The following is a 15,750-nucleotide window of genomic DNA, read 5'->3' on the forward strand; positions in this document are numbered from 1 at the left end:
TTGGGGTATATAATCCATGTTCGTTCTCAGTAGAGGGGCTCCCACAGTACTAAATAATTACCACCAGGGATTTTAGGTTCTCAAGCAAAATATTATTCGGAAATGTTGTGCAAATGCTTGGACAGTTAAATTGGTCACAAATGGAGCACAGATTTTCAGGTGCACTTTGGGATTCTGCCGGGGGATTTTCTGGGAACCTTAGATCAGCAATACAGTTCCACATTCACAAATTACTGGATTGTGGATTGTTTTTTCTTCAGGAATGTTATGAAATTTCTAATTACCGATTGAACAAAGTGTGAACACTATCCTCGAGTTAAATAGTCAATGGACAGGATAGGCACCACAAATAAGATTTGACAGAGAGAGGGGCTGGTTGGTGGTGCCTAAGCTCAACCAGGGGGCATTGGAAAGAATGACTAATTCACAAGAAATTACAATGATCTCTTTAAACTGTTAATCAGTTCAGAGACTACAAAGGAAAGTGTCACTTTGTTTGAGTCTTTGGTTGAAACTATCCGGGATAGAGCTATTGGCAAACAGCGTTCAGAAGGTCCAGGTTATAGAAAGGGATGCCCCATGGCTCGGTGCAGAATGTAGAATCTCAAAATGAAAAATTGAACCATGATTTAAATGAGTGGTGTGTGTGTGTGTGTATACGGCTGGTCACATTTATAGTTTTAAAACGGCATATAAAAAAGAAATGAGAAACAACGGTAGCTTTTTCAAAAGGACACCACATTGTTTTATGTTTAATGCAATAGTTGAGACAGGCATTAAGCAATCTACTTGGACCACCAGCCCCCCACGCTTATAGACCAATTTCTTTACAGTACATTGCTAGTAGGATCTTCTCCAAATGTGTTGCTCCGACTGGAGGAGTGGACTCAAAGTAACAATATCTTGAAGCCTTCCAAACAGGTTTCAGGGGAGGGTTTAGTACAGTGGGCCACTGCTTCACTCCGAGCACCATCATGAGAAATATAAGGTTAAGGGAGGGAGATTATTTTTGGCTTTTTGTAGAAAGCATTTGATTTGATTGATAGAAACATTGTGGCATAAATGATATTTTATTGGGGTCCCTAATGGTTTATTAAATCTTATCCAACTGTGATACGCAGGCATCTCAGCATCTGTCCGATACACAAGATAAGAGAATTATACATTTTTTTCCCGTGAAAAAAGGTGAAAGCAGGGATGTCAGTTGGCCACAATTTCGTTTGGGAGTTGATTCTAGTACTTCTCTTGGGAAAGTTAATCCAACCTCTCTGATGGGTGCACTTTATAGCATTCTTCTTTATGCCAAAGACACACAGCTACTTTGGACTTAGCCCTGGCAGGTCTCTAACAGGGCCTGCTAAACACAAATGACTAATTTGGGAACTATAGTTTGAAAATAAACATTATAAAAACAAAAATGATGGTGTTCAGAAAAGGGTGAAACCTTGTAGCTAGGTTTTAAATTAATGTAGAGATGAGGGGGCAGTCTCATTTTTATTTGAGCCTACACGTCTCAAAGAGCGGTGCTTGGGTCAGTCATTTTAAGAAGACAGCTGAAAAGTCATCATTAAGGATTAAAGGGATTTGAAAATGTTAAATTTGGGGCATTCTGATTGGACAAGTGCCTAGAGGTATACAAGGCAAAGGTCTGTTCCATGATTTTTATGGCACCAAAATCTAGGGTGGTTCAAACTGTCATGCCCTGGAGGGGTTACAAAATAAATTCCTGTGCCAAATATCAGGTCTCCCTGTAGATACACCTGATAGTGCCTTATGCGCTGAATTGGGGTGTTCAGTGAAGGTGTCGGGCCAGTTAAGATTTTTAAAAGCACATCTGGGATTTTCTGCTAATCATAAAGTGAATTTCAGTAGAAGATGTCTAAAATATACCTAGGCTGCCCTCTTTAGCTTTATATACAGACCTAGGACACATAAGATGGCAAGAAAGATCCTCAGAATGAAGGAGGCTGATGCTAATTGCATTAAATATGATACATATTTTTAAATGTACTTAATGGAGAAATATGATTAAATAAACATCGAGTATGCTGGTAATTACATGGTAGGCTTTAAAGATCACTTCACTAGTGCTTTGGAGGTTACCTCCTAAAGATCACTTTGGCACGTAATGGCAAATAGTACATTTTAAAGCTCCCGAGGGCTGTTACATTGGTGTAAAAGTGGTTAGGAATACATATAATACTTCCCCGAAGGATTTGGAGCCTCCTTTCGCTGCAAAACAGGGATTTTATAGAAGACCTGGTGGCAAACATTGGTCAAAACTTTGAGCATTTGATAACACCACCACACTCCTCTATGAAGTGGTTAACTATTTGGATTAATTAATTAATTGGTGGGTTCATGTAAAATTATTAACAGTAACTTAATCGTATTTGAATATAGGGCAAATTAATTATGAAAATTGTGGCATGCATTTACCTTATCTGCCCATTATCCAGGTGCTAGATGGTCAGTATCAGAGGATTACCATTTTTCCACTAGGACACTATTTAATAAGAGATATAGGTGACACAAATTAAATGCTAATAAATAAAATGCATGGTGGCATCAAACAAAGCTCACTTGTACAAAAAGCAGTGCATACAAATTTAATAAAGTGAAGAGGGATGGCCAAATTCGTCCCCTGTTCCTCCCCCTATCATAAGGCGCGAAGGAATAACAGGAGGGAAATAATGTCGCCCCTATTCGTGCACCCCCAGTCACTGCGACTTGTGGGGGCACAAAATGCTGACTCCCATTCCTGCACCCAAGCAGAGAAGGGGTTGCAGGGATATCCCTCGCTCTCCTTGGGGGCAGTAACGTGAGTCGAGGCAGCGGGGGTGTCCCACCGCTTACCATTGTGGTAAGCGGGGGGACAAGTAAGTTTAAAGAAAAAAAATAATAAAAGAACCCTGCTGCGCCAGCTCCGACCCACGCAAGAGGTAGGAAACGACGCCGCAGGGACAGCAGGGAGTTGGCGGCGCACACAGAAGTGTCACTGTGAAGGTAAGTGGGGTGGGTAAAGTGATCCATTTGATCACTGCACCGTAATTAGCACGGATATTTCCGTTGGCGCAGTTACGGGCAGCGCAATGATCGGGAACACCCATATTATTTTGGACCAATTCCGAGTGCTCCAATCATTGGTAAGTATGTCAAGAGGTACCCACTCAGCCAGCCAGCCCTACAGACCAGGAGCGGTAGAAACCTTACCCAGAGTGGAGGACCCCCCTCAGGCTGCAACAAAGGAGACCTCCATTGACAGTATTGATTAAAGTGCCAAGAAACAAAGCCTCATCGTTAGACACACCACGACATAGCCACGTTAGACAGAAAGCAAACGTGCAAATCGCACATCAGGACATAACCTCACACCAGTCTACACAAAGAACACATGCCTAACAGTTCTATAAGCTAGAGGACCGATACATTTACACACTGTCATTGCTTTATTATTTAATCATTAGCCAAACGCAGCCACGCAGAAACCGCAAGGAGCAAGAGATCTTGAATGAAGCTTGCAGACGCTTATATGCAATTAACCCTATGGAACTGCAGGAGCACCTAATGGGACCGGACAGTCCAGTGATTAACACATGGAGAGATAGAATAGTATGAACATGTAGAATCCATGGCATGGCTTAGGAAAATTACGGCAGACCCAGACTTTCAGCAAGAGCTGAGGTGTATTCAGGCTGAACCACAGTGCAAGTGTGTGAGACAGGCCCGCTGACAAGGACACAAGATACGAGTGAACTGACATTCCCTGAACGACAGTAACGCTGCGGCAATGAACAGAAATAAATGCTCATAATTCAGAGTAATTTGGAGATGCAGAGCACAAAATCACGGTGTCCGAACACGTGTCAGCCGATGCCAATGATGAACCGAAACCAGAAGCTGGGAAAGAGGAGCAATCTCACGCCGCCAGACAGTGGCTTGCAACAAAGATGTTACATCAAGAGTCAAATGTTGCACAATGTGAACGGGCACTCTCAGACTATGGTGGTACACACAAGTTACAATGCAGACAGATAGTCGTTCTGATTACCTTGAGAAGGTACATAGAGGGCTGAGAATCATTTTGATCCGAGGCCTGGGGACGTCAGCTCTAGCCAACCACAGTTCAGTATTCTAGGGATAGGTATCAACGGGCGAGAGCCAATAGTAAGACCCTCACACCGCAACATTGTAAAAGTAACAACTTTTGGGAATGACTAGGCCAACCACCTGAAATGTGAGAGCCAACTGTATAGGGTCCACTATAGGTGAACTATCACTAAATACCCAATCCAGTAGTACGATACGTTTTCTGGAGAGGGACCCAGATTGCAGCATCACTGACGTCAGTTAGATACAAAACTGGCCTGCAAACCAGAGAACACGAGAATGGTCTTGGATTTCTGTTATCCTCTTAACTGATCCCTGTTGGTTTTGGCTGTTATAACCTGTTTGAACTTGCCGTCAGGCCGGACCTGCGTTCCTTCGGGGGGGAATGGGGAGGGAGGGGGGTGGGTGTGCAGGAGGTGTTGGGCCTTCGAAGAGTTCGAGTCTGCAAACTCGTAGTAGCCTTCGACCTAACTGGGAGTTTGTCCCCAATAAGTTGATAGCGAGAGGATGGTTGGCAGCGCCAGCCCGGTACCGAGCCGACTCCTTCACCGCCGAACCGGAGAGGCTGTGGGATCATTGCATATTTCGAGAAAGACAGGAATTTGCATGCCTGTTTAAAGGTCGTCGGGAGCCGTTTGGAAATCATCCCACCTGATATCAGCCAGCCGAGCAGCGTCTGCAAAGCACAGAACATAAGTATTGGTCCAGACTAACAGCAATTGTGGGTGTGAGGGAGGGTATGGAGTATTGTGAAGTATTGTTGTGTACTATTAAGTGTTGTTGGAGTATTGTTTACTAGTGTCATAGTAGTGTCTAGCACTGTTCTAGTGAGTAGGGACTGGAGCGGAGGTAGTAGTCCTTCTCTGTTTAGGGCATATTCGGTCTTTGAGGTGAAAAGGTCTGGTGAGCAGTATAGACTAATAGCCTAAAAGACTTTGATGAAAGAAGTTGTGTAACTAAGGTATTCCTGTAGGTTGGACGTTTTAGCTTGGGTCATGGTTGTTGGTATTCCTGTGAGGGTTAGCTGGAGCTAGCCTTGATTGCCTAAGGTGAATGGACTGGGTTTAAGTCTCCTTGAGAGAGGCATTTCACACATTATGCGACGCAACAGATGCAATTGGATCACAAGAGAATATTGGTATACTCTGCCTGGAGAGCAGGAGGACAGCTGTGGGGGTTTTGTGTGGGCTTGGAAGTAGCAGGCCGTTATTTTGTGCGTGTGAAAATCAGATTACCTATGTTGCATTTGTAGCTTAGTGACGTCACCTTTAGGGTTTTTGCACATAGGACACACAGAACTTGGGAAGGAGAGGAGCTAGTATTATTATTTTATAATTAGTGTTGATAACTTGGAATTGTCAGACAAGGTGAACCAGTGGCGGTGCGCGGAAGGCACATGCACAAGATTGTGGTTGTGTGCCTTAGGAGGCAGCAATGGTGAAGGAGGGGCTGTGCACAGAGCATGCCTGACAAGGTGCAGAGCCAGAGAGGTTCGTAGAAATTGGAACGCATCATTGTTGCCTTGTGATCTTCCATCCCTAACCAGCAGATTATCGAAACCCTCGATTTTAGGTCAGGTTAAAGTTATCACAATGTATCAAGGTAACAGTGGGGGGATTACTCCCCTCCAGCATTTGTGAAAGACGCTTCAACCTTAAAAAAGAAACTGTAAATACAGTATAGAATGATCCAAAGGTACAGAAGCTAAATTAACAAAGCCATGGCCACCTTGTGGAATTTTCTCCAAAGACGTGTAGCAATCGCCATTGACACACATACAGGGTGCTTACAAGGCAAAGAAATGGACCAAACGCATGGCCGCCATATTAGAGTTGTGGTGCAGATCCAAGGGCGGGGTGGGGGGGGTAAATGCCGCGAGGCGTCAGTGGATGCTAAGCCAGCAGGATGTGAAGGACCCAGAGACCCATCACTCCGCACTTCCCCCTACCCCTCCGAGTGTAATATCTGATGATACAGACTATGAGCAGGGAATGTATCCTATGAGGGAACTAAGGGCAGCAGAGGGGTACTCAAATCCGATATATAAGCCACCACCATAAACTAAAGGAGGATAAACAAAGGGGAGCAGAACAGCCAGCGACTGGTGCAGGGGCGAATGATGAGGGGCTGCAGCACGCAAAGGTGGAGTTTGAGGGTGTAAGCACGAACAAACGGATAGCAGTGCAGGTACTTTAAAATATCCAGGGGAAGACAGATGGGGAGGCAGAAGGGGCTACTGAGGCAATACAGAACCTGAAGAGGGACAGTGACATGACAGACTGGGCAGAGCTGATGGATGAGGATAGAAGGGAGAAGGACAGAGAAGTGAGATTGGAGTGCGAAGATAGAGAGAGGAGAGAGGAGAAATTGGAACGGGACGACACGGAGCAAAGAAGGGAAGAGGAGAGGGAACATTTGGAAAGCAGAAAGAAAGGGCAGAACAGGATCTGAAGGAAAGGAAGAAAGCGGAGAGGGAGAGAACTTGAGAAGGCAGAGAGGAGAAGAGCTAGCTGAGCAAGAGAAACACAAATTATTAGAGCGGGAACAACGAAAGTTGCAGTTGGATAGATTGGTAAGGGAGCGAGCATGCAGGGAGGAAGACGCACAAGCAATAAGGATGCAGGCAAAGTCGGATAGGGAAAAAGCACGAGGACAGGTGACCAAAGTCAGATCGCACAAATTCACGAGGCAGGTGTGCGACAGAAGGGAATGGAGCAAGTCAAGGGGGCAGCAGGTATAACTTACGACACATCGATTTTAGCACCAAATCTAACGTAGACTCGACATCGAGAAGACTACGTTTTGCCGATGATGTTTGCAGTAACAAGGACACAGGATCCGCCAATGGTGACAAACAGTGGGGACGAGGAGGGGGAGCAGGACAGGTCACAGTACACTGGGACAGACAAGTGGACATCATGGGGAGATAGGACCCAGGGAGAGGGAGGGGCCGATTCAAAGAGGCAAGCACAGCAGACAGATATGTGCACTAGGCACAACACATACGTAAATAGACTAGACTAAGGGATCTCCCAGGACGTAGGAGGGGGAGACAGCAAGAGCTTGCTCGAGAGAGCGACTGTCTAGAGCTTATAGCGATAAACTAAGGTTACCCACGTTGGAACCAGCAGACATTTGTACCGACACGGAGGACAAGAGAGGGCCCCGGCAAATTATATTGTATGGGAGAACACCGAAAGAGAGTGGCATATTCACAGATGCCGGTATTAGAGAGAGGGGTGTGGGGGAGAGGCAAGACCTCAGTATGTGCCTTGAAAATACGCAGACAAGGAGAATGTGAAATGTAGGCTACCATCACTAAACGCAGAAGCTAGTAAATGCATTTACGAGATGGAGAAGCCGACAGCTGGTCACAGTGCAGTGGGGGAAGTAAAAGGACTATTGGTATCAATACTAGGGGATGCAGCTGATGATGTCTGGTAAAGGGCAGGGTTCCCAGGTGTGACTAAATAGAACAGAGCACGATGGGGCACCATTCGTGAACTGCAGGGCAGCAGTATGGTAAGCATTGCGAACACAATACCCAGACACATCAGACATTGGGGCGATTACGTCACGCAAAATGAGGGAAGATGTGTCAGGCTGAGATTCTGGTCTTACGTCTGAGGAAGCTGCTGAACCCCCGATAATCCACCTAAAATGTAGCACTCCGAGCCCTGGACAAATTACTGCTCAGTTTGCCACACTTCAAGGGGAAAGGGACAAATTAACAAACTCCAAGCTGGAAGCTATCGACTAGCTGGTTCATCTCCTGTAGTTGAAACATAAGCATATAAAAACACCTCAATTTCTCATTGAGTCAATGACCTTAAAATACTATATCCTTTACTAAAAGGTTGTAAAAACCATACCTGGTACTTCTCTTCAAAATGCCCAGAGAAGTGATTTAGTAGAATAGACTTCCTTACTAGTTTCCATGAAACTCCATGATCATTCTGCCATCTTTGTTTGGTCCTTGAATGAATTAGAAGTCTTTTCCTGTAACTTCCTATTCTTCCATTTACTTAAACAAAGTCTTAAAGTTTTCTATGAAGTAAAGGAAGTTCCAATAAAAACCAATTTTGTAGTTTCGTCTTTTCTTTTTTATGTAAAGATAGTCTTTAAAAAATGAAGAGCTTGAAAATTCATGTGGCGAAATTACTGCACAAGCGCTAAAATCCAAGTCGCGAAAAAACACGCACACGCGCTATTAATCCAAGACGCGGAAAACACGCACACGCGCTAAAGTCCCACGTAGAAAAAACACACAAACGCGCTTTAGTTTCACGTAACAATGTTCTCGCACACGCGCAGTAGAATCCACGTAGCAAAACACTTGCGCACACGGGGTTAGTTCACGTAGCAATGTTCTCGCACACGCGCAGAAGAATCCACATAGCAATATACTCGTGCACCCGCGGTTAGTTCACGTAGCAATGTTCTCACACACGCGCAGTAGAATCCACGTAGCAATGCGCACGTGCCGTTAGTTCCACGTAGCTCAAAGTACACGCTCGCACTAACACACGCGCTGAAGCTTATTAACGACTCGAACACGCGCAGCTTTGAAAAGACACATAGCTTATGAAAACATATGCTCGCGATTCAGTTTATGCGTTCATAAGAAGATCGTGTTCGTGCTCTTGAACCTTTAAACACAATTTAACCTTTTTACAAAAAATTAGTAGAAAGCGAGTTCAGAACTAAAGTAATCTTCCACTTTGAAATAATTTAAAGGCACTGATCCCTTGAAAGTCTTGAATAAGTTCTTCTCTCAGGAAAATTGAATTTTCGCACTCCTGTCCTGTGTCCCAAACAGCTCCAAACTGAATTCCTGTTATTTTCTCAAAGACGCTGCTCGACCGCTTGAAACTTGAAGCCCCTGATCAAGTTAAGCAGGAGCAGCTTAACACACGTCCTCTCAGCTGGGCTACGACGATGAAAGGCAGTTTAGAATGTTCACTGTCCTCGCTATAAACAATCACCAGCCAATCAGAACTTAGGCTGAGAACTTCCATCTTGGCTTGGGGCATTTTCCATAGTCTGCAAATAAGGTTAAGGCCAAATTGTCTGTTTCAAAATAAAAACCCATCATAACTCACCCAAACCCTTCCATACTATATATGTGTCACACCTGACCCAATGTATGTGAAAATATGTCAATGTATGTAATGTCAATGTATGCAACACCTGACCCAGAGTATATAAGGATATGTCAACCTGACAGTATGAAGACCCCGTTCAGGAGATTCAGGAGCTTTGACGCCTCGAAACTCGAGAGCCTTCGGACAAAACAAAAGCAATATTCTATCACATTTTGGTGCAGGGATCCATCACATTTTGGTGCAGGGATCCATCACATTTTGGTGCAGGGATCCATCACATTTTGGTGCAGGGATCCATCACATTTTGGTGCAGGGATCCATCACATTTTGGTGCAGGGATCCATCACATTTTGGTGCAGGGATCCATCACATTTTGGTGCAGGGATTACCAGAGCAAGTACAGAAGAGAAGAAATTGGTGGGAAAGGAAGCGAAGGGTTGGCCAGAAATGCAGCTCACAATAGTGCATCATTGTAGATTGAGGCAGGAGAAGGTTAAACAAAAGGCGGAAGAAAGGAAGGCAGATGAGGCCAAACCAGTGCAGTGGAAGTTATCAAAGTATGTGATGGAAGGGGCGGTCATAACCAGCCCCACCCAACAGACAACACCAGTATCAACAACCACAACATTTTGCACCGCCCATAGGAGAAGGGTATATGGGGGCAGGGTAGCAACAGTAGGGATTCCGAGGAAGGGGAGGCTTACCGAGAGGGCATGGTTTCCGACCACACATGTAGGATTTTCAGGAGGGTTTCGAGGATATGGATAGCAGATGCCGCAGAACCCAGGGGGGTTTCCCAGGACAAGGGAGGGAGCCACCACAGTGCTGGACCTGCAGGAAACTTGGACACATTTCAAGAGCATGCTGCTTTAGAGGGGCACAACAGAATTGGGGAGAACAAAGTCAGCAACCATAGCAATGGGGGCAAGGAGATCATTATATGCAGGATCAACAGCCACATGGGCAGATGCATGGCACACATCAGCAGATGGCACAACTACAAACATCCACAGGCACAGACGCAAGCACCACAAATAGCAGCACCAATACCCCAGTATTTAAAAGCACCACAGATCAGAGGGAACGCACAACAGCTGACACAAACACAGGATGACGGCATACAAGAACCAACGGACACAGTGGCGAGAGTACCAGTTTGACAACTGGGAGGGGTTACCATGGTGCGGAACAACCCCTTCACGGGAAACAGATGGTCTATATACCCATCCCTCCCAACCCACCAGGACAGTCCACAGACAAATATGATGTGTCCTAGCCCGTCGATCACACCCAACCCTGTGGAGGAACCTTGCATAGGGGCGGTGATAGGTGACAAAATGTTTTCCTTTCTTGTTGACACTGGGGCGACTAGGTCATGTATTAGGGAAGGAACATTTAAGTTGTCAGGAGATGCCATGAACAGTCAAGGATTCTTTGGGGCTCAAGAAGTGTTCCTTTTACTGATAACATCTCCTAATCATTATCTATAGGAGATCACGATTTACCACTACCTTTACTTTACTTTCAACAGACACCTGCAAATATATTACGATGAGACATCATGAGCAGACTAAACATGACCATTTCATTCACAGACAAGGACATAATATGCTCAACACCAGGCATACATATGTTGAATGTAAATATATTGTCCAGGCATACTCTGGATGTACAGTACAGAAGGGGCCGACAGTGGACCCAGAAATGTTTCAGTATGGGACAATCGCCATTGCATGGATGCCAGGCATCGCTGGAAAGGTATGGCGAGTACCAAACTAATACTAGTTTAGGCAAGAGACACCATTGGACAAGCCATAAGGAGCGATAAGTGTCCATCGAGATAGAGGCAGTGTTGGCGAGAGAGGACTGGATTGCTGTGCATGCAGTAGATGACACAGGGAGGGCACAGAGAGCCATAATTGCAGTTGCAGAAGGGTAGAGGCTGTGACATATGAGCTTTCCAGAGAAGAGAGACTGGAATTGGAGATGGTGTTCGAAATGAGTAACATATTGGTTACAGATTCACTACAGAGAGGTACCACAGAGAATGACGATGGCACTGGAAGTGCTGTTGCCATATTGGGAGGAGGACCTGGCCAAAGTACCAGACAGTTTATGGACCACAAGTCCTTATGACGTGGGGTGCATAAAAAGCATAGGGGAAGTGGGGGCGTGGCCAGCAGTGCCACCGATGGGGCAGCTCTGCTGAGGGCCTCTGTATGAAGCATGGATTATTTAAAAGGTGAAGTGGCCAGACACCAGATTCCCCCCCCCCCTTATGTCTTCTGCCCACTAGAATGGCCGCAATGTTTCCCTGAGGCACCCGAGTCCCGGCGCCGGATACTGGTACCTGAAGCCCACAGCTCTCCCTGGGAGGGACAAACCACAACGTGAAAGGAGCCCACAGCCATGACACAACGTTGAGCCGCCAACAGCCACTCCCTCTGAGGCGGGAGGCACCCCTCCACCACCTTGGGGGCCGGGGGAACCCTAGGCTCCCTAGCAGGAGAGAGACACAATAAGTGCCTGGAACGTTTTTAGAGCCTGGAAGCTGGCTCTCACCCAAACAGCTTGTCTTCTCGGGATCCCGGGACAGCGGATCACTGATCAGGCCTCCAGCCACCATAACTGGCCAACCAGGAACAGAACCTTTCCCCCCTTCCACTCAATGAAGGGATAATCAGTCCTTGGAATCGGGCCTCCCTCCAAGTAATACACAGGTGATATGGTTCCCCGTAGACCCACTAGCTTGCTGTGGCAGCACTCGGGTATACCAGACAGTGTAAAATGTAAAAGGGATCATCAGTAAGCGCACCCTCACTCCCAACAGCTCCCTGCTGGAACCACTATACACAGTGATGGCCATCTTACTCGCACAAGGGTCTTGGTCCCACCGGAAGCCATCCAACACTATGTCTAAACATCTAAAAGCCCAGAAGAGCGGGGATATTACCACCATGCTGCTCCCGGCAGAGAAAGAATGTCTTAACTTTATTTGTTTTAAAAAGACTGTCATGCAATTCCATTCCTAAAATGTTTTTACATTATGCATAGTTACAGTATTGATGCTGTAAAACACTGCATAATCTCCATGCTCTACAGTAAAGTTTAGGTTAGTGCATCTAAATCTCACTGTCAACTATATTTTATTATGTTGGGGAAGATGCATCATATTGACTTGAAGACTTTTGAAAATGTATATGATCACACGACGAAATGCTTTTGATGGAAAACCTAGTTCTGTAACTTGCTGGTGGTAACAACTAGTGCTCAACTCATGAGCTGATCCTATACTCCTTGAAATTCTATTCTATCCTGTTGCTTTGTACCAGCTGCTCTGGAAACGAGATGGCTGCAAACTAAAATCGTCCCCCTAGTTTGCCCTGTTCTTTGCCTGCTGTGCTATCCACTGTGCTTAGTCTCGTACTCTTTCCTCTTACATATTTAATACACAAAGCCAACTAGAGGTTTACAAAAAAAAGCGATCAATAGTTTCATCCAGTTTGTAGGTCTACAGACCTACTGCACCACCATACACTGTAATTCGCCCCCAGAGCTTGCTTTGCTATATGACTGCATTATATATTAGTACCTGCAGGAGAGGTAGCCAAATGGTTTTCAGAGCGTTATCATCATATCTATGCGTCAATTCATGCAGCTAATCTTTTACAGACAGACACTCATGCAGGGCTTGCAGTATTTTCACCCGCTTGCATAGTCGAGTAGATTTTATGAAGACCCATTTGAAGGGCCCGTTTGAAACCTTTAACATTTACTTTGCAGTAAATGTCAAAAAGTTTCACTGTGCATGGCTGGCCTCTGGGTGGCAGCAGTGTGCCAAACATCAAGTGGGCGTGTGGTGGCATGCACCATTTTATAGAAAGCATATTTAAATGTGTTATCTGTTGCCATGGCTCGAGTGAATTTCTATTAGGTCAAGTAGGTAAACAAAGTTACTCAACCTGCACGTCTAGCGGAATAAATAATTTGCAAGGCCTGACTCCACACTAATTTCTAACTTCAGTGTAACACAAAACTGCAGTTTTGTTTCTCATTTTATGTCTTGGGTACAAATAACTTCTGGTGACAAAAATATTAGTACAACTTTGCTAATCAAATAGGTTTGTTCGCTGTTAGGCAGAAACCTGTGCAGTTCCCTTAGGGACCACTGCAAAAGATTTATGACTACAGGTGGTTGGCAGTAAACCCAATTGGTAGCAGTCTGTACCACCCAGATTTACCTGGTAGCTGTGGCTGAGCAGTCAGACTTCTCTCAAGATGAGTTAGGCAGTATATAGAGTACACACAATAGGTACAGAGATACAGTAGCACAAGCAAACACTGACCAGAGCTTTGGTGACAAAGTATATAAATATTTAAAGACACACTTGTAAATTACACTAGCACAAAGAGGTAAATAAATTCAATACACAGTCACTATATATATATATGTTCCTAATTACTTATTAGGCAAGTCTTAATAAGAAACACCACTTATTTTCAGACAGAGGTGAGCGCTTCACATAAGATGGCACTCAAATAAGTTATTAAAAAGGGAGGGAAAAAGGCAGAGTTATGAAAGCACACAAATGTCAATACTTTTCAAAGAACCACCGTGAGGCAGGTTAGGCAAAGTCTACTGGAGAGCAAGGAAGTTCAAATGCCAGGCCCACTCTTAGAGAGAGCAAGTGAAACATGTCCAGGATCACACAGTGGGGTTATTTATTTTACATTTATAAAGCGCTCACACAGCCCGCAGGCATCGAGGCGCTGTTACAGGAATTGTTTGTTTTTCTTAGTTGCGCAATTGTGGGTTTTTTTTGTCTTAGTTACGTATTTATAACGCGCTTAAACACCCAGAGGTTTCTAAGCGCGGACCCGGGGATCGAACCTGTTGTTGCTTCGTGTCGTCTTGCTTCCAAGACGCGCACGCTGCCGCTGAGCTATCCTCCTGGGATATGGCCAAAGAGTCTTTGTAAATAGTTCACAAAAAGATTGAGATCAAGTCAGGAAAAGTTAGTTAACAGGTCCCAGGCTAACCCAGGTTAGAAAGTCGAGGATTTACTGTCACCCCGAACGATCTGTCGCAAGGGAAGCCAGGCGGGACACAGTAGCTGAAAGTGGGAAGAACGCTCCAGCGGGGGCAGTTGTTCCTGGCAGCGGGTGCAAGTCGGTGTTCGTCCAGACGAAGAGGTCTCGACGTGGAGGAAAGCTGAAGGTCGTTGCGCTGCCAGGGAATAAACCAGCCGCAGAGTTTCCCGGTTACAAGGTACCACCATTTTCTTCGCGGTAGTGGTAAACCGTGGTATTCCGGTTGCCGGGGTGCTTGGCATGTGCAAGGCAGCCACGAACTGGTCCAGGAAGGCGAAAAGACGGGCAAACTGGTTGTCACCACCAGTGAAAGGAAGAAGACTCTCCGGACTGGCGATCTCCTCTGTCGTCGGGAAAAGTGGCGAGACGGTTCAGCAGGGCTCCACCAGTGGTGTCGTCGTTGCAGGTCAGCTCGGCTTCTCCCTCCTCGGATTCTTTAGGTCCTGTGGCGACTTCTGCAGTTCCAGTCCCCAAAGCCCTGCTTTTATGCAGAAAACCCCCATTCATTCAGCCTAGCCGTCACTCAAACATGCTAAGTGGTGGGCCAATCACACAAGAGTGCGACTTGAGTTGCCGAGGCAACTCAGTCCAGGGTGCCTAAACCCCCTCCGACACTACCTGTGGTACCCAGACAGAGTGGCACCACTTTTGGAGGCTTCTGTGAAGAAGCCCGTCAAAAAGTGGAACAAAGGGCTCAACTTGGGTTGGAGTCACAGAAGCGAACACAAACGCCATTTTGGAACCATGTTTCGGCAAAAAAATACCAACCAGTGAATTTATATTAATTTAATAAACCGCCGGTATGTTCGAGGCCATTTTAAAAAGTGGTAGCCTCGAACAATGGGAAAATCCCATAGGAATATATTTGCGGTCGAATATAAAAAGTAGTAGCCACTGACACCAGCCAAAACTCGGTCGGGGGGGACTGCACAGTGCCCCCTCGAACAACAGACCCCGGGGCAATGGAATTACCCCGACCGGTACGTCCACAATATGATGGTTTGTACTGGTTCTGTTCACAATTTGAGACTAGTAAAGCCAATGGTGACTTTACATGTCCTGGGAGACAGTAGTCAGTCCCACGGTATGGAGTCTATGTTTGGGGGTCGCTACGACACCCCTGGGTTACTGCACGGAGGGTGCTGTGTAACCCACATACCAAAAACACATGAAGCCCTATGGGGTAAAGGACCCCATAGCCCATAGAACACATACAAAGTCAAAGGAACACCTCAAATCATGTCTAAGAGTGGGAGAAAAAGAGTCGCACTCTTAGCAGGAGAAATAAAAATAAACCCCAAAAATCCAGCAAAGCTGCTGGGGGACTCACTAGGTTTGGGAAATTAGCCTTTACAGAGAATTCGCCCTTACACTCGCTTATCAAGAAAATGTTAACTAGCAAACTCTGCTAATCTTTTTTGAAAACAAATGTATGCCTTGCATA

General features: G+C 45.6%; 1 protein-coding gene across 3 annotated transcripts in view; it reads right to left on the reverse strand.

Annotated features, from left to right (window-relative positions):
* Nucleotides 1-15,750, reverse strand: part of BORA (BORA aurora kinase A activator) — a 911,814-nt gene that overhangs the window by 883,684 nt on the left and 12,380 nt on the right. The window contains exon 2 of one of the 3 annotated variants that reach the window (XM_069639408.1): nucleotides 9,920-10,056. The exons of the other annotated variants lie outside the window; for them this stretch is intronic. The gene's annotated coding sequence lies outside the window, so the exon portion shown is untranslated. The remainder of the gene's footprint in view (nucleotides 1-9,919; nucleotides 10,057-15,750) is intronic. 3 annotated transcript variants of the gene reach the window in all.

The sequence above is a fragment of the Ambystoma mexicanum genome, chromosome 7q (genome assembly GCF_040938575.1).
Source record: "Ambystoma mexicanum isolate Mex_15411 chromosome 7q, UKY_AmexF1_1, whole genome shotgun sequence".
Lineage (NCBI taxonomy): Eukaryota > Metazoa > Chordata > Amphibia > Caudata > Ambystomatidae > Ambystoma > Ambystoma mexicanum.